Below are 19,748 nucleotides of genomic sequence, written 5' to 3' on the forward strand. Positions count from 1 at the left end.
AAATAATTGGAGGTGGTTTGGCACCCATAATTGCAGTTACATACAGAACTAGGTTTCAATGCGTAAGCAAAATCTGTTCACTCTAAATCAATCCTAATGATATCTGAAATTCAGGAAATATTCACAGAAAAGCTCAGGAAAAGGCTAAGTGGTTGCCCCTTGAACGTGAAGGAGATACCTTTCTTCTGAAAGGTCAATAGACAGTCTAGTAGTCTCGATATTACATGCACTATAAAATATTCTGGTGTGGTGCTTTTCATGCATGTTATAATGAGAGGGGTTTTTAATAGAACTGTTGTAACTTTGCCCTGCGTTGCTGAAATTGTTCACATAGTTATAATACATGAATCACTTTATGCCTTTTGATTTTATGCAAATGGTTTGCTTACCCAGTCGGTTTAACTTGATTTTGATAAAAACATAAATGCTCTAAACTTTTTTTTATTATACAGCAGGTTTATTTTTAAAATACGCGACCATTGATGTGAACACAGTTGGTGGCGTGCTTGATTAATCCTTCACTATCACCACTCTAACTACACCTGCTACAGTGCATAGTGTGACAAAAGTAATGGTACTTAACATTACTGGCAGCATACACTTTTATGTCTCAAAATGTGTTAAAAAGCCTGGTAAAAATGTGTGTACGTTTTTTTTTTCGCTCCAACTAAATATTCTGGTCTACTCAAAATAGCTTCCGCTCTTTTAAGGTCCTCAAACTATTAGGTGTTCAAAAGAAGTATCAATGCCATATGCTTTCTTTGTCAGCCTACTCACCACTCTAATAATGAGAATTACCCGACAACATTACCCAGTAAAATATAGGGATGTTATAAAAAGTAATGTCAATTCAATTGTCAAGAAACGTTGCCAAGTTGCGTTTTTGTTCACTTTTCTTTTCATAATTTTGTTAAAGTTACTTTTGATAACATCTCCTAGAGTTTGTTTGGCATCATTTTCTACTAGTTCTCATTATAATGTGTTCAACAAAGACAACAAACCCTTAAATTTATAGTTCTTTCCTTTACTCATGAATCTGAAACAGTGAATCTCAGTAATCTTAGCGGTGTGTGACTTGTTTTTTTTTATCAGTTGTGCATGTGTTCAAGTACATGCATTTAGGTGGGAGGGTGAACCATTGCCACCTCCTGTGACTAGCAGATTTTCTGAGAACTGACAGATGCATAATGCTGCCAAAGAAGTATAGGGATATTGGAAGTAATCGTAACGTAATTGCAATCGTAATGTAATTGCCAGTAGGCAAAAAAAAGGTGTTCCACACTCGCCATAATGGTAACAAGCAGCACTGACTTACTCTTCCATGTATAAATGCACATATATACCGTACAAAATGGAAGAGGGATAGCCGCCATGGTAGCTCAGATCGGACATGTTATTCGAAGTTCGCAGGCTCGGTCCCTGTACAGGGCAGGTTATCTTTTTTTCCTTCTACTTTTCCTTCTTCACAATTACAACACTTCTATTCTTCTTGAAGACTTTCTGGGGTAACAAAGGTACCTTATAATCTGAAGAGGCAAACAGAATCTGCCAGTGCACGAGTTAGCTCTTGTAGTGGTTACAAGTAAGATATGTTTTGAAGAATAAATCATTCTGCCACTTGCCTAAAGAATGGCTACAGGACGTGGCACTGGATGCACTTTGTTATTTTTGAATCAAGCTATCTTGTATTCTATTTTTATAAATTACATGGGATACACATGACGGTATCACACACTTTAATGCCACAAAGATTATGCAGCGAACAATGTTATAAATGCGAAATTGCATAAGGATAAGGTGAAAACTGCACCCTCAACGAGAATGTACAGGGAGCACAGGGTGCAGGCGTCATTCCTTCTGCCCGTGCTTTTCAAGTGCAAGCTGTTTTCACCTCGTTCTGACCAACTAACTAAATTGAGATGTGTTGTTATAGTGCAAGAAGATGCTCCACGGGAAACTAGGTTTGTCTCAAACTTTGTGTGTCTCTTTCAATCTATATGGTGCCCGGTTCAAGAGTTCATGCAGACCAGATCGTGTAAAACAGGACCGTGTAAAATGGACCGTGTAAATAAAATAAAATGGACCATGTAAATAAACAGGATCGTGTAAAATGTCGTTTTCGTGTGCAACTGTAGTTGTGGTTGTGCTGAATGACCTTTTTTTATATACATTACATAACAAACTTGCTCCTTTAGAGTCGAGTGCATCTTCGGATCGATTGTAAATGTTTGCATATGCGAGGCCTTAAGTTTTATAAGAAATTGCTCAGTGTGCCACGAGGAAATGTGTGTTCAGCGAAAATTTGCATATCATTATATACAACTCTTAAAGCCTCGTCTACAACTTTGTGCAGGTTGACCTTGAGCAGAAAACGAGGAGCAGCAGCAGCCCCCAGAAAAGAGCAAGCACCCTCCAAGCTCCCGAAGCTCTCTTCCACAGGAACATCATGGTCACTGTGTGGCATTGAAAGCCATTGCAAGGAGTGCCTTATCAGTACACTGTGCTGCTCTTTCATCGCAGAAGACGAAGTTGACCACTCCAGAGGAACTTCACGCTGTGTATTGTGAGTGCTTCAGTGGTTTTGTTTTTGTCCAGCCAGCAGTTAAGAAATCATGTGTCAGATTCAGCCGGGATGGCTAGAGGGAGTCGGGCAGGCATGTTTGGACATTTGTCTAGCCAAGTAGTGCCAATTTTCGCACTGGTCCTGTTGGAGTTACTGCCACAATCACAGAAGCTACGTCACCTCTCTAAATGTACAGATGTGTCGGGGAAGATTAGCTGCATTAGGTTTTCCTATAACTGATAGCTGCCAACATTCTTCATTATATAGGAGTTTTGTTCCTCACTTATGGGTGTAAAGTCCTCCACAGAAAAAATGCAACACGTCTACTTCCAGAAGGCTCCAAGGCCCTACTTGTAGGTTTTTTCGGCTTGTATCATAAGCACCTCGTTTGGGTGTACATGAACATTTTATAAACATGTACAGCGAAAAATTCGGGTGGCCGGTCGTTTTGTCGTTATCATGTTCCTCGCAGTATTCTTAAGCATGTTGTGCATTACGTTGTCAATCTGGTTCATGTGCATAGAAGACATTACGAAGTTTTAGGCTACAATATAAAAAGCCTGGAAGCAAGCTATCAATAATTTTTTAACAGAGTTGCTTAATCTCATACATGATACATCACTAAACTTTCGTGGGTATTCATCAATGTAAGCTCGTCTTAGTGTTATCCAAAATGAAGATGTGAGTCGACAGATGGAAACATCTAGTAATCAGGGTGAACAGTGGAAGTGCCTCAGACAGGCTGGCCGATGTTGCGAAAGAAGGACCTAATTTTTAGAAGTCACCTTGTCATCCTTGGCGTGTTAGTTTAAATAAGGTCAGTAATGACATCATCTTTTGGTGTAGGCGTGTGTGCCTGTTGGAAATGTTTGTCTGAAAAAAAAAAACTATAACGCAGAAGAGTGCAGCCCTTGCTTCTTTTCAAGTTAGGTTGCGCTGATACAAAGTGTTCTCCTGTCGTAGGTTGGGGGTAAGGGAAGCAAAAAAAGATAAATGATAGAAAAGAAGAAAAAAGAAGAAAGAAAAGGGGGATGAAGTAAAAGTAGCGCTACACTGCTCCTACTTTGCATCCTCCCTTTTCTTGTTTTTTTTCCCTTGTTTTCTTTTTTCACCCTTTTTGTTACATTTGCATTGTCCCATCTAATGCATGAATCAATGACACATGGCTTTGCTATAGCAAAGATGCCTATGTGGTGTTGGATTGAACAGTGCATTGTACTTCATTCAGTTAATTACAGACTGATCAGTCTTGCAATAAGTGCTTCCTGTCTATCACCACACATGTTCAAATGAAAAGTTTGTGCTTGGTTCTTAGTATGCTGGTATATAGCTTGTGTCTTGGACTACTCAAAATGAATGTTGTTTTGCTGCTGTTTATGGTAATGAATTTATCCAACATGAAAATATCTTGCCTTGCAAACTTTGTCGGACCTGCCTTTCTTTTTCTTTCCTATGCAGGCATTGTATGTGAGGGAGGCAGTAACAGAGAGGTAATAGCTTGAGCTTCGGAAGAATAAATGCTGGCAGTGAAGCAATTACACATCAAACATCCCAGCCATTTTGCCAACCGTACTAAATGTGTTTTGAAAAAAAAAATATTGTGCTCGGTTACTGTATTGAAAACAGCAAAATGCTAAAATATATCGCAGAGAACAAAATATTAGGCCACGTTGGTGCCTTCTGGACTTCCCAGGATGTCGTCTGGGTGTTGTTTGTGAAAAGTAAAAAGTGTTTCAAAAATACTGCCTCTTTTACACCAAATTCGGTGTAGGTATTAAGTAAAGGTGATGGTGTGTAGTGCATGAAGCTCAGTAATATTAGTGCAATTTTTTTGCTAGATCAAAAGCAAGGAAGCAGTTCTCTTTATATGGCAAGTTATATGATTACACTTTGTTTTAAAGTAGAAATAAATTTTTGAAGTTTTCTTATGATGGCTGTTTTCTGCATTTGATATACGACAGCTTCCATTCCGAAGTTCTCCATGGCCCTCAATAGGAGACTTCAAAAATCATTTTCCTCATTTAAACAAAAATTGTAATGATAACACTTGCCATATAACAAGAACTCTTTATTTGCTTTCAACTTACACATAAAAGTAATATTCAATTAGACAAACACACAGCTCAAGTTGCATCTCAATGTGGACAAAAACGATTATATAGTGATATTTGTAATCTGGACCTAACATTATTTTTTTTCGTGAAATATAACTTCTGTGCAGTGAGTATTTGTGGCTCAAATATTCATACAAAGTGCAGTGTTGCCATACAAGAAATGCAAACGATAAACAGTTTGGCTGAATTCTTCAAAGCCTATGTAGCGGAAAAATTGCACTAATGTTACTCGGCTTCAAATACTTTAAGAAGCACCTTTACTTAATATGTACATCAAATTTGATATGGGAAGAAAAAGTGGTACTTCGAAATTTTTCTCACAAATAACACCCGCACGACATTCTGCGAAATTCTGATGGTACCCACGTGACCACTACTTTTTCCTCTTCAAAACATTTCTGCAAATAGCTATTTTCAGAAGAGTAAATTACCATCATTTTTTTAAACTATACACCTGTGATGGTCGCCAGGCAGTATGGTTTGTATGTTTGGTGTAGAATAGCCCAGTGCGAAAAACAACAAATGTCTGAGCATTCTTTGACGCTCCGGCAATTTCGAAAGCATTTGTTTGTTAGCAGCAATTCAGTTAAGCCCTTGTCTTTATGCTTAGGCCCAGAAACAAAACACAAGTAACCAAAGTAGTCCTAAGAGTCATGCAGTCTCGCTGTTCCAAGGCTTGTGGAGCCTAATTTAGTGCAAGCTTCACCATTTTTTAAAAATTCAGATTCAACCAACAGGTTTTGGAGGCACAGTGCATTTTCAGCTAACTTGTTTCACACCAGTTACTTCGATAAAATTGGGAAGTAGAGGTAAAAATACCATTTTAAAGGCATTGTAGATAATAACAAAAAGGACTGCTTTCTTTTTTTGTGTGGTGCTTTGCCTGAACGCTGTGCTTTTTGTGGTATATTTCGTTGTCTAGTGAACAGAGGCCTTAAAAACTAACATTAGCCATGTTGAGGTCGATTTCTTGGTTATAGTCATTGTAGCCATATTAAAAATATATGACTTCAAACATGATTGTTCTTTTGAAGATGTTTTCTTGCATAATGATATTTCAGAGTCTTAGTCAATTTTGTTATAAGAAAACGTGATGTCATAATAGGGTCACTTTTTGTAGGGTCGTTCAGTTCTACCTTACCTTTTATATTCCTAATAGAGCAGTTATTTTCAATATTGGTATTTAAAATGGAATGAGCATGCTGTATGTAGTAAAGTGTAAGCACTTACAGATAGCACATGCACCCAACTTTTCTGTTGGCAGTTTATTTCTGTTATTCTTGATTTATATTTGGGGTTTCACGTCCGAAAACCACGATATGATTATGAGAGAGGCCGTAGTGGAGGGCACTGGAAACTTCGACCATATGGGGTTCTTTAACGTACACCCAAATCAGCACACGTGCCTACAGCATTTCTGCCTCATTTCTGCCTCCATCGGAAATGGAGCCGGGATTTGATACCGCGACCTGTGGGTCAGCAGCCGAATTTCTGGTACTCTTGCTCCCCTATATGTGTGCAGTTCGGTTATAGTTATCTGGCTTGCACAGATATTTAATGGCACCTGCCTTGGCCTGCTTGCTTTCATGGTGATTTTAACCTTCATAAGTTACATAGATTTAACTCTCAAAATTGTTCAAGATGCCAATTTTGTGCACAAACTGTATAGTATAAAGGCAGCAGATATACATGCACACACTATTAAATGTACATTGAGAGCTTTCATTTGCAGTTTCTAAAGTTTTACTGTGCAGGAAGCATTTAAATCATAATTTAATAAGGACATAATAATCGATTATCTCTACCATTGAAAAGCGTGACAACCTAGTTATTTTCACTGTGATAAGCATGCTGTTTTCTTTGATGTGGCAGAACTAATTTATACACTCATTCCTTCTATTATTCACATATCCATAACATGAAGGATTGTGTGCCTTACATTTTCAGTTTCATTCTGTGTGTTATATTTCTTGTGCATGTGAACTAATGTGCTAACATGTGTCTCTGACATTATTTGTGCCAATTATTTTTATTTCCAGGTGCCTATGAAGGACACATAAGTTCTATGGCAGTGACCTTCCAAATTTACAGTGGTGCCGGAGCCTCAAGCAGCATTTCGCCGATCTCCACAAGGTGTTCATGTTACAAACACAGCGCCACACTTTCACAGTGCTATGATTATTATTTATGTTTAAACATTTCGTTCTAAAATAGCTGTTACATTGTGTTTTGTGCCACCATCCTGTGGCTGAGGTGGAGCTCGTGAAATTACGGTGTAGTCACCTCATTTGTGTACCATCAACACTGCAATGTCACCATTCTCAGCTGGAGCATACAGACAAATAAAAAAATATATTGATTGTAGCAGGGCTGGTGTGTATAATAATGCTTCTCTATTGATAATAATAACTTTATAAGCTCTTTAGTTCTTGCATAGAACACTGCATTAATGTGTTGCAATGTAACCACCATTTATGATCGCTAGCATGTTAATTTAGTAGTTTTGTAATGTATTTTATTTGAAAGGTAATTTTGCTTCCGCATCACGACAATTAGAAAGATGCCGATGATTCAATCCCTCATTAAGTAGCTTCTTAACACATTTGTTTCTTTCAAGCCTTTGTTTACTCATCAAGGCTGTTTCAGATAGCAAACATATTTCACCTTCATGCAACATATTAAGAATGAAATATTCATATATATTTCTACACAGTACTTGCTTTTGCAAACAACGTGAATGGCCAATTGCTTTTACTCGAGATTTAGGATGTCCATTTGATCTTTGCAAGATGCAGCAGATAGCTGCATAGTTTCTGCATTATGCTAATTTCCGTGAGCTGCTTATCGGGTAATTTAGCATGATATGGCACTTTCCGCAAGCTGCGGATGTCCGCAACTTTCTGCACGATATGGAGCTTTCCGTAAGCTGCGGATGTCCGCATCTTTTCGCATGATATGGCGCTTTCCATAAGCTGCCGATGTTCGCATCTTTCCGCATGATGCGGCTTTCCGTAGTCCAATAATTGCGTATGTACGGATCCGTATATGCGGAACGTTTCAGTAGGGCGAGCCCTAACCAAATCCTTCTGTCATACTACTAATAATAAAAAGTAACAGACAACAATGCGAAGAAAAGTTCAAGGGCCATTATCAACAGTATTGTGATGTAAATGTGAAAACTCACGATGTTTAAACCCCACTGCGCATGCGCGCCCCTTTTGATTCTATGCTCCCCTTCAGCCCTCTCTCGCGTCGCGATGCCTACGCACGCAGCGTCTGCTAGTGAGTTTCTTGATTGAAAACACCGACTGATCACTGTCGAAAACCACGCACTGGCAACCTCGTATATATAAACTCTGAATCTTTATTTTCAAGGAAGTGCTGGTGTTCCTGTGTGTTTCTTGCAAGTTCAACTTCGCACCGTACGCGTCAGCTAAAATCAGACTGCGGGTCTGTGTCCAATCAGAGTGTTCAGTGCATTAATGCCCATTAGCAGTAATCGGCATGTTCCAGAAGGAAAAACCAGTATATCGCGGCAGGCTTTGCGCCTCCCCAGGCTATTCTCCTGTGCAACCATGCGTTGAGCGCTATAGTGTCAACGCCGCCACCAGTCAAATTGTTAGCGCCCGCTGCTTCGCGTCTACTCCTGGTTCGCTTTAGCGGGAGCTGGTGTGATTTTTTCGTTTATCCTACGCGTCGTGAAATAGGTGTTTGCGAAAAGTTGTTGGCCTGGTAAGAAAGATGGACGCGAAGGTGCTTCCTCAGTGAATAATGAAGGAACTAGAAACATTGCAGCTATTATGCATATGTATAAGAAGTCACATGGCGCAAAAAACGCAGAAAATGCACTGATTTGAGATAAGTTCATACACCAATGCTCCGAATTTCGGAGCAGGATGCAAGTTCTCTGCTATTATATTACTAAAAATCCGGTTACTTGGTCACTCTTAGCAAAGGAACACTTAAAACAACGCATAAAAGGCGGGATACAGTTCAAATTACCAACGCCTCTAACCGCACATTAGATGGCCCTTTTATACGGCTTTCTCGAGTGGCCCCTGGTTATGCAGTTGTTTTTATGTGGCCTCTGGCAAAGGGGCAATTTTAAGCAGCTTAAGTTAATGTGGCTCTTCTATATGCAAGGCCATTTCCTTGCCAGAAGGCTGTTTAAAAGACACCGCTTAAGGTAACGCATACGGTCGCTCAATGTAGGCGGTAATTCAGGTAATATCTGGGCCTCTTACATAAGGTCCAGTATGTGGCCAAACTATATCCGGTGCCCTTAACATTTTTTTAGAGAAAGTATTTTTTTTTCAATTGGTTATGACTTCCTCGTTTTTTTTCTTTTAGCTCATAAATTTCTTTTTAGTTTACACATCACAAAAACACTGCATAGAATGGTCAGAAGCCACATATCAAGAACACACACTTCATCACGGGGATTTGAATCCAGGCCAACCACTTGACAAGCAGACATTCTTTCCACTACACCACTTCTCTACACAATCTGTGTCAACTAACGTTGCTGTGTGTATGCACTTAACTTTATCTTAAGCGCTCTGACCATTACTACAAGTTAACGCTTAAATTTTGCATGTGCGCACAACCTTAGGCGAGTCCTCGTGGGCAGTCAGCTTGCGTGCTTCTAGCCCGAGGATTTGCGCGTCATATGCGGAGACATAGGCGGACCACAAACGACGCATTTCTGAGTGCTTTTCCAATTGCGCTGTCATCTTACAGCGGTCGAACGTGTGCTGATGTGCAACCAGCTGCTAAAGGAAAGAATTCGGGCGTGCTCAAAAAATGCAGACAGGACAGGTAGCAGTCAGCTGATGTGTATTCCTCCCTCATCTTTCAGCAAAATACGTTCATACTACAGTCTGCTGCATCCTTCGCGAGCATCTTGTTGATTGCGCAATATTACCGTACGTTGACGGGCCAGCTTTCTTGTTAGGCGCAGTTATTTTGCTTAGAGAGGTAGCTACGGGCAAGAGCAATTTTGTTGTTTAGTCGAATAAACAACCAGCGTACGCAAAAACAGAATGCGGTCAGAGAGCACAAAGCTGACCGAAATGATGAGTGATGCCGTGGAATTGTGATGCAGAGGAGAATAGGGGCGTTGAAGGTTGCTTGTTCTCGTGTCCGCTTGTTCTTCATATTAGGAAAATAGCTCCTCCATAGCCTCTACAAAAGAAGAAGCGCTGTGCTTGACTGGCGTGCGGAAAGAGCACACGTGGACTCGATTGCATCACTTGGTCGAACAGATTTGTTTTCTGCCAAGCGGCGTGTCATAAAAAGCTAGCAATGCTTGAAATCAAACGAACTCACAGAATAATCCTTTGACTGCTCTTTAAAGGTAAAATGTGGCCTAGCATAAGTGTGCGCAGGGTTTCCCTTCCTGGGGGAGGCCAGAACGGGGTAGGGTGTAGGTTCATATCGTCCCCTTCTTATAACGTCATTGTACGGGCTGGCTTCGTGCCTCCCGCCCCCACCTCGCCTCATGCTTATAGGTGCTAACGTTCAGTCTAATGCAACAATCATTTTATCGTGCAAAAGTAGAAACAATTTCACATTTAATAAATGTTGTCAAATATAAATAACCCTAAATTAAATACCCGCTTGTTTTATACTTCGAAAGTTTATTAACGCGTCGATCTACGAGGAACCTCACTTCAATATTTACGGAACTCACGTGCCCCCTTCATGAAATACCAAATGATATGCAACACGCGTACCTTTACTGGCATTTGAATAGGCACATTAACGCATTGAACAGAAAAGTCTCAAGTGTTTTTCTAGGACCTTTCTATACAGAGCACAGCTTTCCCTCACAACGTTGTCAGGCACAACTTTGCAAGCTTGACAGCAGTCCAGCCCATCATCGGCACTTTGCCAGCTTCCAGTCTTTTCAAAACTCTAGATCGCCAATTTCTATGCATATAAGGAATCACTGCTGGCTAATTTTTCGTAATACTCACTAAGACTTTCCAATCCAGTCTTCAAGCACTTCAGGTTATGGAAACTAACTTGCGCACTACACATTTGCTTCAGCATCTGGGTGCGTAACAAGTTTAGCCAAGTCTAGCAATACTATGCACTACAAGCAAAACAGCCATTATGAAGTATTCGTTGCGACAGCGTTTATTCTAGGGAAGAGCTCGCCAAACAAACGGGCACAGCATGCACACAGACGATAACGATAATGACGACCCACAGCGGCGATGAGGACAAAAAGACAAGCAGATGGTGGTGATTATGATCAAGCAGGGAGGATGACGATGTAAATGACAAATGTCCACACCATTTCTAGCAAACACTTGACTAGTAACAGAACTTCACGAAGTGCGCTGTTGGTTCCAGCCTTGCGCCACTAATGCAAGCTGCGAATTCTTTAATATTTTGCCAATGAATGCATCTATGAAACGCATATAAGGAAAATGCTGATACGTCACATGATGCGGGGGTCACGCCGTTAGTATGTTTCGCTGTCTTTCAAGATGCTATGCGCGGTCGGTCACAATTGAACATAAAGGCGACGACTGTCTGCATTTGACTGAACTTTAGGCGACAGCTTGGGGTGCTCTAGCGTAGTGTTGCACGCACGTACCGTGAGTCATGTCATATTGTGACGAAGGCAATGTCTCGTGTAAAGCTTTTTTTTCTTTTTCAGCTTCAGCTGGAGTTCTTTTTTAGCCAGATGACCTTGTTAGAGGCGCTATTTAACGACTTTTCTCGAGGAGGGAGCTACGAGAAGGAATGAGAGTCTGAGGGGAAAAAGCTGCATCTGGTCGGTCAGTGTGCGCCCCACGCCCCAAACGAGCGAGCCACCGTTTGTATCCTCCGGGGCAATCGGGGGCCAAAATTCGAGCACTTGTTATTGCGTCAGGCTGTTTTAGAGAATGTGCCCATTTCATGAAGCTGCTACAGTTTTTTTTGCGACGCAGAATTCGCGCGACCATAAAACTCCTGTTGGGATTCGTTATCCTCGGCTTGCCTGATTAGTACGTATAAGCCGTTTTTCAAATGGTGCAAAACACTGGTTTTCCGCGTGGTCCGCGCACCCATGGATGCTGAAAAACCCTATTTAAGCAGCGACTTGGAAACTTTTTGGAGAGAGTGGACTCGGGGTCAACAGTGCATCCCACTACCGGAGACCAGTCATGCAAGCCGAGGGGTATAACATCATTTTCATGTATTGTATTTCTGACTTAGTGCATTGTGTAAACTTAAGTTGTATTAGATAAATAAACCCCCAATGAATGCTTCCCGAAATCATCGTGTCGACTTGTCATCGCTTGCGTGTGCGGGATTTCACCTCACTTTCTTCGTCTGGATGGTCATCAGATGCCTCTATAGCTTAAACAACCAGGAAGTTTTGCTACGGAGTGGTAGAGGTTGCTCGGAAGCGATATTAACGCACTGAAATTATGACTCGAGTCAATACCAAGCATCAGGAAACAACCTCGGACTTCTCTACAATGATGGAACCCTCTACCGGTCTCTCAGCTATGTCTACCCTCGAATCAATATGTTTTGTCGGACCTCCAGTTTTTAATGGATCACTGAGGGAATCTATTTCTGAGTGGCTACTTTGCTATGAACATGTAGCGTCACTGAACAATTGGGACCAGGTCCTAAGGTTAAATTTCTACATTTCGCCTTACACGGTGATTCGAAAAAAAGGCACACTACTTAAATTCTAAAGCGTGCCCTAATAATTTGACAGAGAGACTGGAGATCACCTACAGTTATCTGAACGGGAGAAGCTTCTGTCGCTCATTGAGAAGTACCGTCATTTTTTCACAAGCAATGATAACCCCGTCCGGCAAATGCAAGTCGCTGAACACGTGATTGACACAGGCAATTCTCGACCCATTCATTAGCACATATATTGTCAATCTCCTTTTGAAAAGCAACAAATTGAGCAAAAGTTGAAGGAATGCTTCTTTGTGGGAAAATTTGAGAATCCTACAGTCCTTGGTCATCGCTTGTAGTCCTCGTGACGAAGCCAAATGGGACTTGGCGTATCTGCATCGACTTCCGAAGGGTTAATGAGGTCGCTAAAAAAGATGTGCAACCCCTGCCGCGAATTGATGACATTCTCGACATGCTTCAGGGGTCAAATACTTCAACACTCTTGATCTAACATCAGGCTACTGGTAAGTGGGTACAAGGAGGAAGATAAGCAAAAGACCACATTTGCCTGTGGACCCGGCTTCTACGAATTCAACGTTGTCCCGTTCGGCGTGTGCGATGCCCCGGCCACATTCTAGAGAATGATTAAGAAAGTCCTCAGTGGCCTCCTCTGGAGCGTTTGTTTGGCCTACAAGGACGACATTGTAATTTTCTCCAAAACCATGGCAGCTCATTTGGGAGATTCGGAAAGTGTTTTTTCAGCGTTGGACTCAGCAAACTTGCGATTGAAGCCCAAAAAATGTAGCTTCGCTCATCAGGAATCTAAATATCTCGGACACATACTCGCAGGCGAAAGCATCCGGCCAGACCCAGACAAAGTAGCAGCCATCGAAAAATGCTCCAAGCCACGAAATTTGAAGGATGTGCGGTGTTTTTTTCGAAATTTGTAGCTGCTATCGGCGTTTCATTAAAGATTTTTCTCACATTTTTCGACCTCTCACAAACTTAACTAAAAATATGTTCTTTTCGTCTGGGATGCGGTTTGCGAAGCAGCGATACAATCCCCCAAAGAGAAGCTGATCACAGCGCTAGTTTTGCGTCGGTTTGAGCCGGGAAAGCCAATAGAGGTGCACACTGATGCCTGCGATTACGGCATTGGCACCATCCTTGTTCCAAAAATCAGAGCTCAAGAACAAGTTATCGCGTATGCCAGTCGCCACCCTAACAAGCCTGAGATGAACTACAGCATGACTGAAAAAGAATGCCTCACCATCGTGTACGCACGCGGACAGTTTCGGCCGTACATCTTTGGCGCTAAATTCACTGTCGTAACTGACTAAGCGAGCCTGGCTGGCTTATGAAAGTCAGGAATCGAAACAGTCGTCTCATGCACCGGTCACTACTGCTCCAGCAATTCGGCATAACTTTGTGACATCAGCCAGGCCTCAAGAACGGAAATGCCGAGACACTGTCCCGCTTTCCTCACGATCCCGCAACGGTAAGCGCAGAAAACCCTTTACCGTTGTTGTCCTAGATAAGGTAGATATTGGGAAAAAGCAGAGGGCAGACCCTTCAATAACAAAAATTGTACAGCACCTCGAGCATCTGGATGCTCCCGTTGTCAGAAAAACTAAAAGTACGGCACGGAGCTTCCGGTTGATCGATGGTGTGCTATATCGAAGAGCGAAAGGCTTCCAGGAAGATCGCATGGCGCTCGTGGTTCCTATGTGCTTGAAATCCGAGATTTCAAGACACGGCCATGACGTACCCACGTCGGGCCACTTGTGTGTTAAGCGCACAAGGAAAAATGTGCGTTGCCGCTATTTCTTGCCGAAGATGTTCTCGTACGTCAGCAAGTATGTAATCTCCTACCCTCACTGCTAGACGTGAAAGCAACCACCTGGAAGACCGGCCGGTTTTCTTCAACCTATCCCACCTGCAGGTCGACCCTTTCAACAGGTGGGCATGGACTTTATTCGACCTTTCACTAATACAAAATCAGGGAACCACTACATTGCCGTGATTACCGACTACCACACGAAATAGGTCGAGGCTGTCGCATGTCAGGTGGCCACTGCCACAGAGGCAGCAAGGGCATTCGTCGAACAGGTCGTGCTGCGTCATGGTGCACCGGAAAAAGTGATAAGCAATCGTGGACAGCATTTTGTCGCCATATTGACCGAGGAAATTTTTCGGCTTGTGGTAGCGAACATGCCACCACAACAGCCTACCACCCACAAGCCAACGGCTTGCGCAATCGTTTTTACCGCACGTTGGCTGACATGCTCAGCATGTACGTTTCCTCGCACCACCGCCACTTGGATGATTCTTCACCGTAAGTCCTCTTTGCGTACACTTCTTCCACTCACGAGACGACCGAATTCACGCCCTTCTTTCTGCTTCACAGACATGAGCCGACGCTACCTATAGATGTTGGGTCGGGCGCACAACGTGGATTCAACTACACCCTGGATGCTATCAAAGAGGCTCGACGACTCTGGCAGGCTCGAAGACTGATAAAAGAACGGGAGAGGCGTCAGCAGGAGAAGAACGAACGCAGCTATGATGCTAAACGACGAAGTGTTGTTTACCACGAGGGTGACATGGTGTGCTTGTGGACTTCCTCCTGGGTCAAAGGCAAGCAAACCAAGTTTCTTCAAAGATACCACAGACCTTTCCGGTTTGTGCGCCCGGTAGCCGCGAATAATTGGGAGGTGGTAGATGAAACTGGAAGTAGCTAACGTGGTTGCTTGGGCGAGTTGGTACGACATGATTCACATAAAAAACAGCGCCAATAACGGGAGTCTCTCGTTATTGGCGCTGTTTTTTATGTGAAACTGGAAGAAAACGTGATGTTGTTAATGTGCAGTGTTTAAAACACTGCCCCGTACGAACGCTCTTCCGATGCCGATGACGCAGACGATGAATCTGGTAATAATCAGGAGGTGCGCGATCGAAGTGTTGTTGTGCGCGAGTGTGGTTCACGAGTGGATCAGAAACTCCGTTGGCGACATGGTGTGCGCGGGACAGAGGCTAGTGTTCCAGTACAACAGCGCAAAGGCTCCGACACTGACACTGAATTTTGCACCAACTGGAAGACATTTTCAAGTGGTAACAACGCACAACAAAATGTTGGCGCTTGTAGCACAGACACTGACTTGTATTACAGTGCCCACGTCGTTTCTGATAATTTTTTTGTTTTTCATTTGCGGCTTTAAATATGTAATTCTTCTGACTATTTCACCTTTTTTACACGCGTATAAGCATGTTTATATGAGTCCCTCCCATACTCGTTGAATAAAAAAGGTTTTTGTGTTTTTAGTCTGTTTGTTTTCGCGTTTTGCAGATAAAACGAGTGGGTCCCACTTTTTTGTAGGGGGGAGGTGTCACGAAGGCAATGTCTCGCGGAAAGCTTTTTTTCCTTTTTCAGCTACAGCTGTAGTTTTTTCTGTGCCAGATGTTTTTGTTAGAGGCGCTATTTAGCGACTTTTCTCGAAGAGCGAGCCTCGAAGAAGACTGAGAGTCATAAGAAAAGGCTGCATCCGGTCGGTCACTGTGCACCCCACGACTCAAACAAGCGAGCCACTGCTTGGGTCCTCTGGGGCAATCGAGGCCGAAATTTGAGCACTTGTAAGCGCTTCAAGGCTGTTTTAGAGAATGTGCCCTTTTAAAGAAGCTGCTACAGTTTTGTTGCGAGGCAGGATACACGCGACCATGAAAACTAATGTTGGGATTGGTTATCCTCGGCTTGGCTGATTGGTCCGTATAAGTCGTTTTAAAACTGGCGCAAAACAGTGGTGTTCCACGTGGTCCCCGCACCTGTGGATGCTGGAAAACCCTACTTAAGCAGTTACTCGGGCCTTTTGGTAAATGTTCCCACACTTCTTCGTCTGGATGGTCATCAGATGCCTCTATAGTTTCAACAACCCGAAAGTTTCGCTACAATATCGATCACCTCTTGGGCCAAGATATCGAGCATTTGCAGGTTTTCGTCATCATGTAAGCTCTACTGGAGGTAATCTTTCATCACCGTGGCTGGTACTCATAGCAGCAGAAACATGCATATTTCATTCTTTATCTTGTCTCAAGTTTACTTTGCTCTTGCGGCGGTGAGAGATATAAGTCAGACTGGGTAACTGATCCACGCGATTTTTGTGTGTCTTTCGGAGGCACTTTGTAAGAAAGCTATATAACCTAGCCTGCCGCCTGGCGCTCCTTTACATTGGTTTTCTCGTTGAAATATCGGCTGCTGTAAAATGCGATTAAGTCCCAAAATTTATTTTCTTTTTTTTTTGATATGACGTTGTTGTGTACTTCGCAGTACCCACAAGAACACTGCCTTGGAGCATCAGCAGATGCCTGCAAGTGGTTAGTATATTATAGGTAACGCAAAAATTACCAATAGCTACTAAATGGTTTTCCTTCACCCACTTTCTTCTCAATAGCTCAACTTGTTAGAGGCTAGCTCGCGCAGGTCACGCACTACTGCAAGGTCAAAATATTTCAAGACGAAAATTCGAATTCAATACGTATCGCTCTATCTACCCCTAAGGCAACACCATCTTAGCTGAGATAAGCAGGAAATAAAGAAAAAGAACTACATTGTATCATCAGCAGGCATCTATTCGTTGTCGAAAAAGTACAGCGAGCCATTCAGACAGTATAAAAACAACCATCATGTTAACTCGAATACATTGAGCATGAATCTAGCACAGTGGTTATGGGAATCCAAGCTTAGATATAGATGTGATCTCATATTAGATGTTCACACTGAACGAAAGCTGAGATGCCTTTCAACAGAACACTAAGGCAATGCGCTGAAAGCTGTTTCGCGAAGGCGCTACCAAATGCGTCTTTCCCTATCGCAAAAACGGGGAACAGAATCTTGCCGCTGCGTTCAACAACGCGCGAGATGTGATGGCAAAGTTTCCGGAAACTTCCTGTTCGGAAACGTGACGGTACACTTGTTATATTTCGAAAGGACGGGGAGGACCCAAACCCACTCCCTGCTCGCATATAAAAAGAGGACAGTGTAGTAACACCAACCCTTGTTTGCAAATTGTGAGAGAAAAAAAAAGAAGGTAGCTGCTGAAGTCAGTGAACATCACGTGCCAGCAAACTTCATTGCCATCAGCAGGACAATTGAAGCACAGGCACTCTTATCCGCGTAACATTTGTTAGAAGCATAGATTTGAAAAGTTTAGGTGCATGTAATTTAACGGTCATTCAATATTTTTATATGATAACCTCTGCAGTGTGATTGACAGTGCTCCTACAGGTTACAGAGGAACCTTTATTGTAAAGATTAGCTTGAAAGTTCCTAAAGCTTTATCATCAATAAAAAATCTTTGCTTGTCTTTCTATGCTAAAATGTTCTGAATTTCAAATAAGTGCCATAATTGACTGATATGGGAGGTGTACCGTCCCAAAACCATTATATGAATATTAGAGCTGCTATAGTGGAGGGCTCCTGTAATTTAAACCACCTGTGGTTCTTTAACGCGCGCTGAAATCTGAACACGCAGACCTACAACATTTCCGCCTCCATTGGAAATACAGCCGCCACCGCCGGGGTTTGATCCTGCGGCCCGCGGGTCAGTGGCTGAGTACCTTAGCCACTAGAACACCGCGCAGGGGCAAATTTGTGCCGTAAGCTTTTAAGAGTATGTTCTTGAGAGATACAGCACACTAATAAATATTTATCTGGATGAGATTAAGCCCACACCCTCTGTACATCTCGTGCCAAGCCTTTCAATGGGACGGATAGCATCACATGAAAATTGTAGAAGTCGTAGGATTATATCCAATTTAAACTGTACACTGTATTTCACTTTCGTTGCATCAAATAAATAACTGTGCACTGAAAGAGATGCAGCTTGGTCACCCATCATTCTTTGACTCAGTGGTTAACTATCACATAAATAGACAAATGTACAACACCAGCAATGTACGGTAGTGTCTGTGAGAAATATATGTACCGGTGGCTTTGGTCTACATGCTAAGAAAAATAATACATGAACGAGCATAAGATAAGAATATTGCACTCAAGTATGAAACGAAATAAAGTCCGCGAAAGGAAGAAGAAAGAAAACTTTTATTTAAAATGTCAAAATATACATCCATTACGTCAACATGTATTTCTGCATAACAAAAAGCTCGTTTCCTCAGAATATTAGCTTTTACGGTGCTGCTCCAACTTTTTCCGAAGGCACAGTTTGTATTCGCATAGAGAGCAGAAAAAGATTTAAAGCGAAGATGTTACCAGGTCACAAGACAGGTCCATTTAGACGCCCTTTCTTTCGGTGGATGCCAATGTCGGTAACTGCTATCATGCGAAGTAAGAAAAAAACTATATAAAAATACCCACAGTATGTTTGATGAAGAGTCTCTGGCTTCTGCTGCGCAACTAAGTATAACACGCAGCAAGGCCGATGATTGACACAACAGTAAAATTACACTCCCTGCAGGCCCTACGGGGAGCAAAAAATAACGTTATATTTAAAGAGTGTTTTCGAAGAGCAAAGCAACAAACAAGCGTCACACAATGCGAATAGTGCAACTAGTGGGTCGTTGAATGCTTTCAACCGCTTACAAAAAAACCTCGACCTTGATTCTGCATCGCCATCAAAAACAGCATCAACGGAGGACAAGATTTGCCTTACAAATGTGTAACGGGTACCAGGCTTCTTTACAAGATGAATAATGTCACAGTGGACGTTTCCTACCTCAAAAAAAGCGTGATTTAGGTACAGTGGGTGAATTGTGACTGTACTGTAGTAGTTGCCCCACGGTATAATAAATACTCTAGAAACGTCGTTCTTCCACTTTCAATGTCCCTGTGCGTTGTCTTGCTCGTAGGCCTGGCGGTTTTCTTTCGATCCTTTGGTTTATGAGGAGTACACGTGAAATCTGTTATTCAGGCCATAAACTATACTTAACCAGCTTCAGTGTTTGTGAAAATGCAGACGGGTAGGGGACAATTTCTTTGCAGTGGACGAGCAGTCTCACAACACAGTATGATAAAACTACGTATATTTTACTTGAATTTTTTCTCTCCTCGTTCTTACAGCGATGTTATCTTGTTCCGTTGCATTTGCATGAGATGACGTAGTTCACATTTCAGCCAGTAGCGCAGCCTGTAAATCGAATGGTTAAATGCTAGAAACGTTCAGTTTTTTATACCTGTTGCAGCTGCGTACCGTATGTTTTTTATGCAGTATTCTAATGCAGTTCAAACTTATAACACATTCACTCCTGCTTTTGTTATCACGAAGGGTTTGCGCAACTTCTGCAAAGTTGATAGGGTATGTGATAGATATACCCTATCAACTTTGTTTGTATGTCTGTAGATAGATATACTAGCGATATTTATGTGTGCAGGGTTACGTGAAATATTTTTGATCTAAAACAGCTGTTTTCTTGACTGAGCCTTCACG

Source organism: Rhipicephalus microplus, chromosome 2, assembly GCF_043290135.1.
Source record: "Rhipicephalus microplus isolate Deutch F79 chromosome 2, USDA_Rmic, whole genome shotgun sequence".
Lineage (NCBI taxonomy): Eukaryota > Metazoa > Arthropoda > Arachnida > Ixodida > Ixodidae > Rhipicephalus > Rhipicephalus microplus.